Here is a 14,090-nt window from a genome sequence, read left to right on the forward strand (position 1 = left end):
AGTCTTCTTTTGAGATGTTGCCCATAATAGCTGTCTGTCATATGCCTGGATAGAAAATACCTACCTAGGTCAGTAGCATTTCATTCCCCAAACGGAAGGATCCAGGAAATCAATAAAATGTGAGTACTGTCAAACTATTAGCTTCAGTGAGCACTAGGATGGTATTGTTCTGTCCTGTCACTGAGAATATTGTGGATGAGGCAGTTTAGATGAGTGGGCCTTTTGAGAGGTTTTATAGTAGAAGAGCAGTCTAGAGCTGGCACAAGGACTCAAGCCTATAATCCCAGCACTTTGGGAGGCCAAGGCAGGCAGATCACAAGGTCAAGAGATTGAGACCATCCTGTCCAACATGGAAACCCTGTCCCTACTAAAAATACAAAAATTAGCCGGGTGTGGTGGCATGCACCTGTAGTCCCTGCTACTTGGGAGTCTGAGGCAGAAGAATCCCTTGAATCAGGGAGGTGGAGTTTGCAGTGAGCCAAGATGGTGACACTGCACTCCAGCTTGGGTGACAGAGTGAGACTCCGTCTCAAAAATAAGGAAGTCCAAAGGACCTCCCAACTCATCTTTGGTATTTGGATACATTTTATTTATCTGCCTATGCTAAGGTTGATGGGTTATTCATATAATAGGGACATTTGTTTTGAAAAAATAGACGAAAAAAGAGCACGTAAATAACACGCCATTAAAGACTCTCCATTTGATGTTCTGTTTTCTTGTGGAATAAAACACATAATTTTTTTCTATATAAATATCTTCCAGGAAGTTAATCATCAGATTTCTACAAATAAATATTCTAACTAGAAGAACAAATCTTAGTTGTGTAGTTTTAGCCATCACTGTAATGATTCAAAAAATTTAAATTTTAATGTGATTAACAACTAAAATATAAGAATGTTTTAAAAAGCAAAGAGTTCAAAAAATAAATATTATATTTAATTCCTAGAATAAGAGATTCTTGGATTATATGAACTGCTATAGATCATGACTCAAATAGCTGATTAGTTCTTTTCTTAGGTGACCACTAAGTATAATCTGGAAGGGAAAAAAAAGGGTGACATGTTATTTCCAAAACTTGAATTTGATAATGCTTTACAAAGCTATCCAAAGCCAAGGACATTCCTTAAAATGCAATTATCTAAAACAATATTGAAAATGTTATTTAATCATGATAACAATAAGAGTTAAGTAAGTAACTAAGTAACTTTTATGCTAAGTACTTTACCTGAGTTAATTTCATCCTCACAACGACCGGTCTGCAGATGAGGAAACAAGCTTAGTGAGATTGAAGTCAAGTCTCCTAATTCTGGGTCTCACAACTAGGATTAGATATTTTGTGGATTTGAAAGTGAGTCTGTTCTGTAAGCCGAAGCCTCTGACTCCTACATCATATGCTTTTAACTCCAACTCCCATGCTTTTAAAAGTTTATATGATTTAATATAAAATGTTTGATAAAATGTATTCAATTGTTGAAAGTCGTTATGGAGCTTCTACTAAGCACCACCCGGTGGAATAAAAACAGGGGGAGCAGAAACCATAACCATTATGTTCCGCCCTCTGGAAGCTTCCAGACAAGTAGAGAGATGTGAAGACTATCATTAAAACCATGCAACTGTCTATTAATTAGAAAGGTGAATTTCCAAGTTCAGTTCCCTTTTGTGGGGAAAGGGTGATGGTCAGAAGGGGCAAAGGTCACTGATCTTCCAAGTGAGAAGGTAACAAATGCTTCTTAGGAGCAAAAAGTGTCCCAGTCATGTGCACAGCAAAATCGACAGATGTAAATAAAGATAAGATAGTGCATAATGTTCATTTTGTATCACTCTCTCTTGAGTATCCATTGTGAGTGAATTATTGGACTTGTAATACTTATCTGTAAATTTTCTAGATTTTATTTCCTTAGCAGTTAAATGAAGTATGCTTAGTTGTACATTAAAATGCTGTTTCAGCATGATGATGTGCAATTGTATATCTGTCAAAATTCAAAGAAAAAGGTGTTAAATGTTATAATCAACATTTAAGAGATGAAACAATTATCATTAAACTTTGTAAGATAATGAAAAAAAAAAAGAACAAAAGAAGGCAAGGGTAGCTGTAGAGGAGTGAGCAAATGAGAATAGGGTAACACATAGTAGGAGTTAAGAACATGTGGTAGCTTGTAGCACATTATAATGTTGTTGACTTAATATAAGTAGAACAGAGATCCATTTAAAATATTTTCCTAGGAATGTTACATGACCTGACATGCACATACACTGGATGTCTCACCAATTTGTAAGGAAACTAGGCAAAGGTGGAATGCGAGGATAAAAGTGGGATATAAGGTATGTTAGGCTGGAATCCAAATGATGATGATGGCTCAGACAATGGTGGCAGAAATGTAGATTGCAAAAAGTGGCTTAAGATAGGATTATGGGCAGCTTGCCAATGTGATGGCTGAGGTTCTGAACAGATGGCAATGAGAGGGTAAATGTGGTTTATCTGAATGCTCCAATTTTCTCTGGTAAATAGAAACTAAGGTTGTCAGCTGAGAGTGAGAATAGGAATGAGTTCTTGGGAGTTTCCAGAGAAATGACAAGATATCAAATGGTCATTTAAGAGAATAAGAGACTGAATGGATTAGAGAACACTGAAATTTCTCTCTGAGAGTGTTAAGGACCTACTATGAGTTTATACTTTTGAATATGAAATGGAACCAGTTCAGCATGGCTATGTATTTTTCTCCACAAGATTCAGTGGCACCTGGGCTGGTACAGAGGGAACAAATCATTGGTTTTAACCAGGAGTATGGTTTTGCCAACTGGTGTAAGGCAAAAGGAAAGAGTACCAAGGGAGTCAAAAGTATGTGCAAGATAGATCACAATGATTGGTGTGGAATTTAAGAAGAGCAAGCACATATCAATGACATTGAAATGGTGACAATAACAATGAATTGACTCATAAAAAGGGGCTGAAAAATTGGATGAAATACGTTGAAAATTTAGGAGGTGGTGAAGTGTGGGATGCATTAAATTGAAGTTATGATGTGTTGCACTAGAATCTTAGAATATTACCAGGTCTAGAATATTACCATGGGAGGTAGCAGCTGAAATAGGGTTCAAGTAAGGATTACAGGATTGAAAGGGGTTCAGTTTGATGACATAATATTCATGCTGCATTTTCAGCTGCATTTCAATTATAAAAGTTGCACTTTTATAATTTTTTACTTCTTTTTGTTTCGTATGGACATGATGAGAAAAAAGGGAGAATGATCAGAAAATGAATACAAGGATCAAGGGGGATATTAAACCCTCCTCTATGTGCACTGGTACACCCAGGGGGAGTCATGCTCTAAGTTCCAATGTGTGCTTCACTTTTGACAATGGTAGGACCAAGTTAACTCACCGTGAGTGGATTCTCTTTTGATCTCTATTTATTGTGTGTTTTTTAAATTATTTAGGTTCATGGGGTACATGTAGAGTTGTGTTACATAGGTATATTGCATGGTGCTGGCAGTTGGTTTGGAAATCTCCAAACTGATTTCCACAGTGGCTGAACTAATTTGCATTCCCACTAACAGCGTATAAGTATTTCATTTTCACGGTAATCTCACTAACATCTGTGATTTTTTGACTTTTTAATAATAGCCATTCTGACTGGTGTGACATGGTTTCTCATAGTGGTTTTAAATTGCATCTCTCTGAAGATTAGTGATGATAAGCATTTTTTTTTTTTTTTTGCAACTTTTCTTTTAGGTGCAGGGGCTACATGTACAGGCTTGTTACCTGGGTATACTATATCATGTTGCTGAGGTTTGGAGTATGAATGATCCTATCATGCAGGTACTGAGCATAGTACATAATAGTTTTTCAACTATTGCCTCCCTCCCGCATCTAGTAGCCCTCAGTTTCTATTGTTTCCATCTTTGAGTAACTGAGTACCAATGTTTAGCTCACACATATAAGTGAGAATATGTTGTATTTGGTTTCCTGTTCCTGCATTAATTCGCTTTGGATAATGGTCTCCAGCTCCATCCATGCTGTGGCAAAGGACATGATTTTATTCTTTTTTTATGGTTACATAGTATTCCATGGCGTATATATACACCACATTTTCTTTATCCAATCTACTATTATTGGCATCTAGGTTGATTCTATGTCTTCGCTACTGTGAATAGTGCTGTGATGAACATACGATTACATGTGTCTATGTGGTACAATGATTTGTTTTCTTTTGGATATATACCAAGTAATGGAGTTGCTGGATCAAATGGTATTTCTGTTTTAAGTTCTTTGAGAAATCTCCAAAATGCTTTCCACATTTGCTGAACTAATTTACATTCCCATCAACAGTGTAGTAAGTATTCCCTTTTATCTGTAGCTTCACCAGCATTTGTTATTTTTTGATTTTTTAATACCAGCCATTCTGACAGATATGAGATGGTATCTCATTTTGGTTTTGCTTTGTATTTCTCTGATAATTAGTGATGTGGAACATTTTTTTTCCCCATATGCTTGTTGGTGATATGTCTCCTTTTGGGAAGTGTCTGTTCATGGCTTTTGCCCATTTTTTAATGGGGTTTCTTGTTTTTTGCTTGCAAATATGTTTAAATTCCTTACAGATTCTGGGATTCTGGATATTAGGCCTTTGTTGGATGCATAGTTTGTAAATATTTTCTACCATTCTTCCAATATACATGGATTGCACGTATATTGTCTGTTTACTCTGTGTATTTACTTCTGCTGTGCAGAGCTCCTTAGTTTAATTACCTCTGACTTGTCAATTTTTGTTTTTGTTGCAATTGTTTTTGAGGACTTAGTCATAAATTATTCCCCAAGGCTAATGTCCAGAAATGTGTTTCCTAGATTTTCTTCTAGGATTCTTCTAGTTTTAAGAATTACATTGAAATCTTTAATCCATCTTGAGTTATTTTTTGTATATGGTTACAGGTAGGGGTCCAGTTTTATCCTTCCACTTATGGCTAACCAACTACCCCAGCACTATTCATTAAATAGGGAGTTATTTCCCCTTTCCTTATTTTTGTCAATTTTGTTGAAGATCAGATGGCTGTAGGGGTGCAGCTTTATTTCAGGATTCTCTATTTTATTTTGTACCAGTATCATGCTGTTTTGGTTACTATAGTTTGAAGTCAGGTAGTGAGATACCTCTGGCCTTGTTCTCTTTGCTTAGAATTGCTTTGACTACTTAGGCTCTTTTTTGTTTCCACATGAACTTTAGAATAGTTTTTCTAATTCTACGAAAAATGATGTTAGTAGTTTGATGTGAATAGCATTGAATCTGTAGATTGCTTTGGGAAGTATGGACATTTTGATGATATTGATTCTTCAAACAATCCATAAGCATGGAATGCTTTTCCATTTATTTTTCATCTATAATTTTTTTTAAGCAGTGTTTTGTAGCTTTTGTAGAGAACTTTCACCTCCTCAGTTAGATATATTCCTAGGTTGGTGTATTTTTTGCTATTGCATTTTTGTTTTAGCTTTTAGCTGGAATGTTATTGTTGTATAGAAATACTAATGTTTTGGCGGGGCATGGTGGCTCGCACCTGTAATCCCAGCAATTTGGTAGGTTGATGCAGGCGAATTGCCTGTGCTCAGGAGTTCACTACCAGCCTGGACAACATGGTGAAATCCTGTCTCCACTAAAATACAAAAAATCAGATAGGTGTGGTGGTGTGCGCCTGTAGTCCTAGCTACTCGGGAGGCTGTGGCAGGAGAATTGCTTGAACCCAGGAGGTGGAGGTTGCAGTGAGCTGAGATTGTGCTGCTGCACTTCAGCAGCCTGGGTGACAGAGTTAGACTTCATCTCAAAAAAAAAAAAAAAAAAAAAAAAAAAAAAAAAAAAAAAAAAAAAAAAAAAAAAAAAAAAAAGAAAAGAGAAGAAAAAGAAAAGGAAGAAATACTAGTGCTTTTTGTATATTTATTTTGTATTCTGAAACTCTACTGAAATCTGTTATTAGTTCCTCGAGGCTTTTCACCAAAACTTTAGGGTTTTCTAGATACAGAATTTTATTGTCTGAAAAAAGAGATCGTTTTACTTCTTTTGCTTATTAGAGATGTTTTATTTCCTTTTCTTGACTGATTCCTTTGGCTAGAATTTTCAGTAATACGTTGACTAGGAGTAGCGAGAGTGTGCATCCTCATCTTGTTCTAGTTCTCAAGGGGAATGCTCCCAGTTTTTGCCCATTCATTATGATGTTGATATGGGTTTGTCATAGATGGCTTTTATTATTTTGAAGTATGTTTGTTCCATGCCAATTTGTTGAGGATTTTTGTCATAAAGGGATGTTGGATTTTCTTGAAAGCTTTTTCCATGTCTATTGAGATAATCATATGGTTTTTGTTATTAATTATTTTTATGTTGTGAATTACATTTATTGATTTGCCTATGTTGAGTCAAACTTGCATCTCAGGAATGAGGTCTACTGGATCATGGTGAATTACCTTTTAAATGTTCTATTGGATTTGGATTGCATGTATATTGTTAAAAGTTTTTGTAACTGTATTAATCAGTGATATTGGCCTGTAGTTTCATTTTGCTTTTTTCCTTTTTTTTTTTTTTGCAACAGTTTTAGCAGAATTAGTGCCAGCTCTTCTTTGTACATATGGTAGAATTTGACTGTGAATCCATCTAGTTTAAGGCTTTTTTTTTTGTTTGGTAAGATTTCTTTATTACTGCCTCAATTTCAGAACTCAGTGTTGTTCCATTCATAGTTTTAGTTTCTTCCTGATTCAATCTTAGGAGGTTGTGTATTTCCAAGAATTCATCAATTTTCTCTATATTTTCTAGCTTGTATGCATAGAGGTGTTCATAGTAATCTCTGAGGCTTTTTTGTATTTTTGTGGGATCGATTGTAATGTCAGCTTTGTCATTTCTGATTGTGTTTATTTGTATCTTTTCTCTTTTTTTGCTTTCTTAATCTAGGTGGCTGTCTATTGATCCTGCTTAATCTGTAAAAACAAGCCCACTTTTGGTTGTTTTTTGATTTTTTGTATGGATGTTTGCATCTCAATATCATTCAGGTCTGCTCTGATTGAAGTTATCTAGTTTCTTCTGCTAGCTTTGGAGTTCATTTGTTCTTGTCTTTCTAGTTCCTCTAGTTGTGATGTTAGATCATTAATTTGAGATCTTTCTAACTTTTTGAGGTAGACATTTAGTGTTATAATCATTCCTTTTAACACTGCTTTTGCTGTATCCCAGAAATTTTGTTATGTTATGCCTCTGTTTTCATTTATTTCAGATTTGTTTTGATTTTTGCATTAATTTCATTGCTTACCCAAAAGTCATTTAGGTGCAAGTCATTCAGGAGAGGAGTTTCACTCTTTCGATATACTGTAATTGCCAAAATTAGTTCAATTTAAATCGTATTTTCACATACTATTGCACTTCTAAAAACAAGCTTATATATTATTCATATTAAAATAATATTTGAAGAGGCTGAATATTCTACTGCTGAGATAAGAACCATGGAATTATCTACGGTAGTTTTCCTTGACCATTTCTATACAACAAAAAACTGAAATGCAATGTAGTTTTATCAGTAGGTAACTTCTGCACACTTAAGAGCACAAGGGTAACACTCATCATTTGTTTATTCACGTATTCAGCAAGTATTTGTTGTGTGTCTACTCTGTGACGTGCCCTATTGTGGGCCCTGGTAATATGATTATGCTATCCTTCTTAATGCTTACAATCAAGTGGGGGAGACAACAATTAGATATGAAATTTTGATAGAGTATTTTAAACGCACTGAGAAGGAAAGTAGTTTTATTGAAATATGAAGACAGCTCACTGTGAACTAGTGACATCACTTTCTAACATGTGTTGTCTTTCTCTTTTAACTTTGAAGAAACTCCTGAAATATACCACATAGCCCCGATTTCAGAATCCCAGTTCTAGTCCAATTTCTTCAATTCACAGTTGGGCAAATTGTGACCTAGAATGCTTTCATGACTTGTCCAATTATATCAGCAAATGTAGGTGGGGCAGAAGTGGAACCTGCCTCTCTTGAGACCAAGCTTCAAGCCCTGTTATCTTTTCACTAAGGAACTCTATCCAAGTGGCTTCAGGTTTTCAATGTGAAATGATAACACATTGTTTGAAACTTACTTTTGGATAAAAACCAAAGTTAAAACCAAACAAAATTTTGTTAAATGACTAGTTGAAAAGGATATTAATTTTCTGCCAAGTTAGTATTTATTTCAGCTATTGGGGTGGTATTATCACAGCAAAAATTGTGCTTTTGTTTTAATGAATTTTATCAGATGTCATGAAGATAAAATACATTTTTTCTCAAGATTCTGGTTTAAATTTTTTTGTAACAATTTAGTGAGGCTCAAATCACCTTCTGTTTGGACAGGGAACAGATGATAGTCTGGAAATCATGACTCATGAAATAGAAGCCACCAAATAACCACTAAATAATAAGAAACACTAACGAAGAAATGGCTGGGTTTCTGTGTAAAATTAAAAAAAAAATTAAAAAAAAAAACTAGTACCCTGCCCAACCTTGATTCCTTTTCCCAATGGCAGAAGAACATAGCTCACGCAAATGACTGGTACAAAAAGTAGATTTTTCAGCAAGGTTGTGATCATTTGAACTGAATTAAGCATTGGAGTCTTAAAATGTCCATTCAGTGTTCAGATTAATAAACAGGAGGCAATAAACATATGTTTAATTTTTTTCACATACACTAAAACTCTTGGGCATTGTGAGATATTTTTTCTTTCTGAAAGAATCAGAGTTTTCATGTTTTCACCAGTTAACAACTTCTATTTTAACTCAGGAAGTTCTAAAACTTATTGCTTTAGTGTTAATAACAGCTAGCTCATGGCATTTAACTGGAAAAAAAAAGTGTTCTTATTCCTCTTGATTATTGTGTTTGAACGCATCCCTTAGCCAACACACTCACTCTCAAACACACAACCCTTCTCTTTGTGGGGGAAATAATCTTTTCAAATGTTAGTGTTTAAGTGGTATAGTTGGTGCTAAAGTTTAAATGAAGAACTAAATGAAGAACTAATGAATAAAAAGGTGGGGGACAAAAGTGTTGAAAAATAAGAAAATCAAATATGGTTTCATATACTGTTTGCTTATTGGCATGAGTTCACAGGCATAGTGCTTCGTATGTCTATTATTAAAAGTTGGGAGGGAATAAAAGTCACTAAAGGGAAAGAAAAGACTGAAATTAGGGAAAAACAGAAAATAAAGCACAGTTTCTTTTTCTTTATTTTATTGAATTCTTTTATTATACTTCATCTTTAATATGCCAGGCCATTACACTATTCTTTAGCTAATTCATTTTTTGTAAAAGCATTGATATATAACTAAAGTAAAATTTCTCTTTTTTTGTTAATTTGTTCTAATAATAAGGATAGAATTCCTCTAATATTGTCTAACTTGATTATATAATATTTTGTTTCCTTCTTCATTCACACATTGATTCTTCACATTATTGAAACAAGTATAAGTAAATAACACTTAAAGAAGGAAAGTTCATATTGGTCAATAAAGTAACTCAAATAGATTAGAGTATCTAATCTATTGGCTAATCCATTGTGTGTGTATGTGTGTTGAGTAGATTGTGTGAGTGTGTGTATTGGCTGAAGGATAATCAGATTATTATACTGGCTAATATGGAGTTTTCTTTTTTAAGTGTTATGCTTAAAATTATATCGGCTAATAGGATCCAAGCCTTCTGATCGTTAAGGCTTCAATGATCAGAAATTCGGATGAAGAGGGCTAATAGTGATGATCTGCCATATTTGAGACCTGAAATTTAAGAAGAAAAATATTTGATAAATTAATTTACTGTCAGTTTATTTAACTAATAAGTAATTATATCGTATTCCCCAGGTAGCAGGCATTGTTTTCAATGTTTTAGAAACATAAATTAATTTATCCTTTATAATAGCCCTGTAAGACAGGGTGCAGTATTTTTAACCTAATTTTAAATGATGTGAAACTGGTTAAGAAAAGTACTAAAGATGACAAAGCACGTAATGTGGTGATTATCCTTACTCCAGAAGCCATGGTCTTGATCACTATGGTATACTTTCTTGAGATAAGTCTAAAATAGGGTTTCACGTGCTTCGAAATGTCTTAAACTCCCCTGAACTTAGACACAGAATTTTGTACAACTACACCCGTAAATATTTGATGGGAATGAGGTTGAGATTTTGTAGTCATGATCCATATCTTTGATCAGTTTTATTGAAAAATCTGAAACAAGATTTACAACCCTGGTAAAGGGAGAATTTCACTGATCTCCAGTCAAGCAGACAATATAAAACCCAACTCTACTTTGTGTTTCCCACTCTAGAAAATGAAAGCCTAGACTATTTTGCAAATGTTGTTTTCTCATTTCACTTGTTTTAACCCACAGAATGACCAACTTTGGGATTGACCACCCACATGCAATTTTAAGAATCACATACAGCATGCCGTTACCAAAGAGCTATCGTGTGGGAAATGGTTGAGAAATCAAGCTTCATTACACAGAATCCCAAAGAAATGTTCCAAAGTCATGCAGCCAGAGGCAATCAACAAACTTGTGTGTATCTATTTATACTGGCCACTCTGTATGGAGGAGGAATGTCTTATCTTAAGCTGTTTGAGCTGCAATAACAAAATCCCATATAATGGGTAGCATAAAACAAGAGAACTTTATTTTTTCAAAATTCTTTGGGCTAGCAAGTCCAAGATCAAGTGTCTGCTGAGGGCCCACTTTCTGGTTTATAGATGGTGCTTTCTCTCTGTGTTTTCACATGGTAGAGGACCAAGGCAGGTCTCTGGGGCCTCTTTTATAAGGTTACTAATTCTGTTCATGAGGACTCTTCCCTCATGACCTAATCACCACCCAAAGGCCTCACTCCTAATACCATCAAGTCAGTCATTAGGTTTCAACATATGATTTTTGAGTTTATACAAACATTCTGACCACAGCACATCTTAAGGAAATGCTTCTGCTATAATCTGGCTTGTCAGAGTGAATGAACTAACATTAGATATGCAATACTAAGTAATACAAAAAATAAGAAATGTGAGAATTTGAAGAGTATAGAGAATATTGAAATTTGTGTTAAATTGAAAGCATGGCAGAGAAAAAAGAGGAAGGAGGGAACTTTTGCTGGAATTACAAAATATGCTGAAAGTCTTCTTGCAGTAGAGGAGCACAGGCTTCTGAACGTAAAGAAAATAAAAGCCTGATATTCTGTGAGACAGTACTGTGAAGAGCAATAAGAACGAAAACCAGCATCAAATTGTGTGATGTGCTGAAGAATGTGTCATGGAGGAGGGATTAATGTAATCCCATGTCTGAAAGTATCTCATGTACATAAGTCTCTCCATTTAGTTGAGGAAAACGGATACTTTATAAAGAAGAATCATAGAGGACTTGGAAAGATCTTGATGGTGAGAAAGGTGTGGAGTGCAAACAGAGCCAGCCAGTGAAAAATGTGCTGTGGTTGAGATGGCTAGAGGCCCACTAATATTCATACTCTCCCTTCTCCACTGTAGAGTTGTCACTGTAAAATAGTTGTCCATCTATGGACTGTAGCTCCCAGTCCTCCATCTGTGGAGAATCTGAGTAGAAATGACATCTGTCATTCCTAGGCCAGGTTCATAAGAAACTCCCACGTATGATGTCCCACACTTTTCCCTTCTCTTGCTATCTACAGAGGACTCCAAAACTTTGTGCATTAACAGATCTCCGAAGAGAAGGCAAAGTGAATTACCACATGGAGAAAGATTACTTGCCAGTAGGGAATAATTCTATTGGATTATTTGCTAATGAGACATAAAACTAGAATATATTGAAACACTAAAATTTAAAAATATTTATTGCAGAAACTAATATTACCCTGACACACACCACACCACACACACACACACACACACACACACACACACACACACACACACACATATGCTTTACCAAGGAAAAAAATAGAATGTGACAGTAAGCAGATTGTCAGTTACTTAAAACTGTTGCTAACACCACTTTTTCCTAAAATTATGATCGACACCTACAAAAAATGAATCATTAAGATCAAGAGGGCTATCAAGAACTTCTAAAATCTCAAAAAAGAAATGGAAAAATGGCAAAGAATGACTGACCTGAGAAATAAATGGGTGATCAAATGCAAGACAGAAGCCTTAAAGTAGATGCAGGGAAGAGAATATTCCCAAGCAAATGTGAGAAGAAAGTGACTATAGTGAACATAAGTTGTGAAAGGAACAGAGAACTAACAATGAAGAAGGTGCCCACGGATTCCAACAAGCACATTGTTAGGTAAAAACAAACAAACAAGAATTAACACCAATGTGGTATGCAGAATAATTGCTTCCCAAAGAAGTTCATGATCTGATCTCCAAAACATGTGAATATGTTATTACATGACAAGAGGAAATTGCCAATGGAATTAATGTTGATAATCAGCTGGTTTAGAAGTAATCATTATGCTGAATTATCCAGTGAACCCAATGTAATCCATTTCTCCCAGGTTTTTTTTTTTTTTTTTTTTTTTTTGAGAATATTGTCTACCCCACCATCTACTTTAAAGTTGCCTTTGGGAAAAGGCGTGAGAAATCCTCAGTCATAAAAAAGGTCGTGGGTTTCTGTCTTGCACTTGGCCGCCCACTTGTTTCTCAGGTCATTCATTCTCCTGTCTTGTCAAAATGTCAATGTTCATTGAAGAAAAAAAATGACATTTCATTATTCCTTTAAATGTGGAAGGAAGAGGCAGAAGAACAGCATCACGGAGAAATTTGAAGATACTGCCCTGCTGACTTTGAAGATGGAGGAAGAGACCATAAACCATGAAATACAGGTGGCCTGTAGAAGCTAGATAGGGCAAGGAAATGGATTATCCCATAAAGACTCCAGAAAGAAATATGACCTGGCAGAAATCTTGATTTTACCCTGGTGAGACCCTTCCTTTCCCTTGCCCTCCCTGTACATATATTCATATATCAACAACCAAATATCACCTATAACACATAACTGTTTATACATCTCTCTCTTTATAAGACCACTTAGGACAAAGATTATGACTTATTTTTTCTATTTAGCCGCCACATTTGGGATTTTCTAGACCTTGTTAAGTACTTACTTAAATGCTTCTTGAATATAAACGAAATAAAATGCCCCTTGGCAGAATACAGAACTAAGATAAAATTTAAATAAAATATGAAGAACAATTATGAAGGAAGTTTCTTTTTAATGTTAGAGAAAGAGGAACAATTATATACGAATATTAGATTGGAAAAATTTATTTCCCATTTTTCTTCAGCTTCTCTAATGAAGGCAATGGTATTTAACCGTTCTCATGCTGTTAATAAAGACATTCCTGAGACTGGGTAATTTATAAAGGAAAGAGTTTTAATTGACTCACAGTTCCACAGGGCTTGGGAGGATATTATAGGAAACTTATAATCATGGCAGAAGGGGAAGCAAACAGAACCTTCTTCACATGGTGGCATGAAAGAGAAGAAGGAAAGTGGAGTGAAAGGGGAAGCCTCTTATAAAACCATCAGATGTCATGAGAACTTAGTATTATGAGAATAGCATGGGGAAATCTGCCTCCATAATTCAATTACCTCCCACTGGGTCCCTCCCAGGACATATAGGGATTACAGTAACTACAATTCAAGATGATATTTGGTGGGGAGACAGTCAAACCATATCATTTCGGTAGATGATTAGATTTAAACATAAGTAAATACTTTTACAAACCTGAAAACAGGTTACAAGTTGATCTTTTGTAGTTAAACACATTCGTCTGTGGCTTAGAGTAGAAGACATCTTTAGGTATGCAGATGACATGAAGCTTGGCAGAATCTCAATCCTTGACAAGACAGAATCAGAATTTAACACTTAACAAGCTGCAATAATAAACTAAATTCAACAAACATATATTGAACCCCTACTCAGAACAAGACAATGGGGAGAAAAAAGATGAGGAGAGCCCTTGCCTCCAATTTGCTTTTTAATTACATTGATCACTTAGACTCCTTTATATTTGTCCTATTAAAGACTTATTCAGTTTCAAAAATGCAAATAAATATCCAAGAAAAAGTTATATAAATATG

The sequence above is a fragment of the Colobus angolensis genome, unplaced genomic scaffold, assembly GCF_000951035.1.
Source record: "Colobus angolensis palliatus isolate OR3802 unplaced genomic scaffold, Cang.pa_1.0 Scaffold230, whole genome shotgun sequence".
In the NCBI taxonomy this organism is placed as follows: domain Eukaryota; kingdom Metazoa; phylum Chordata; class Mammalia; order Primates; family Cercopithecidae; genus Colobus; species Colobus angolensis.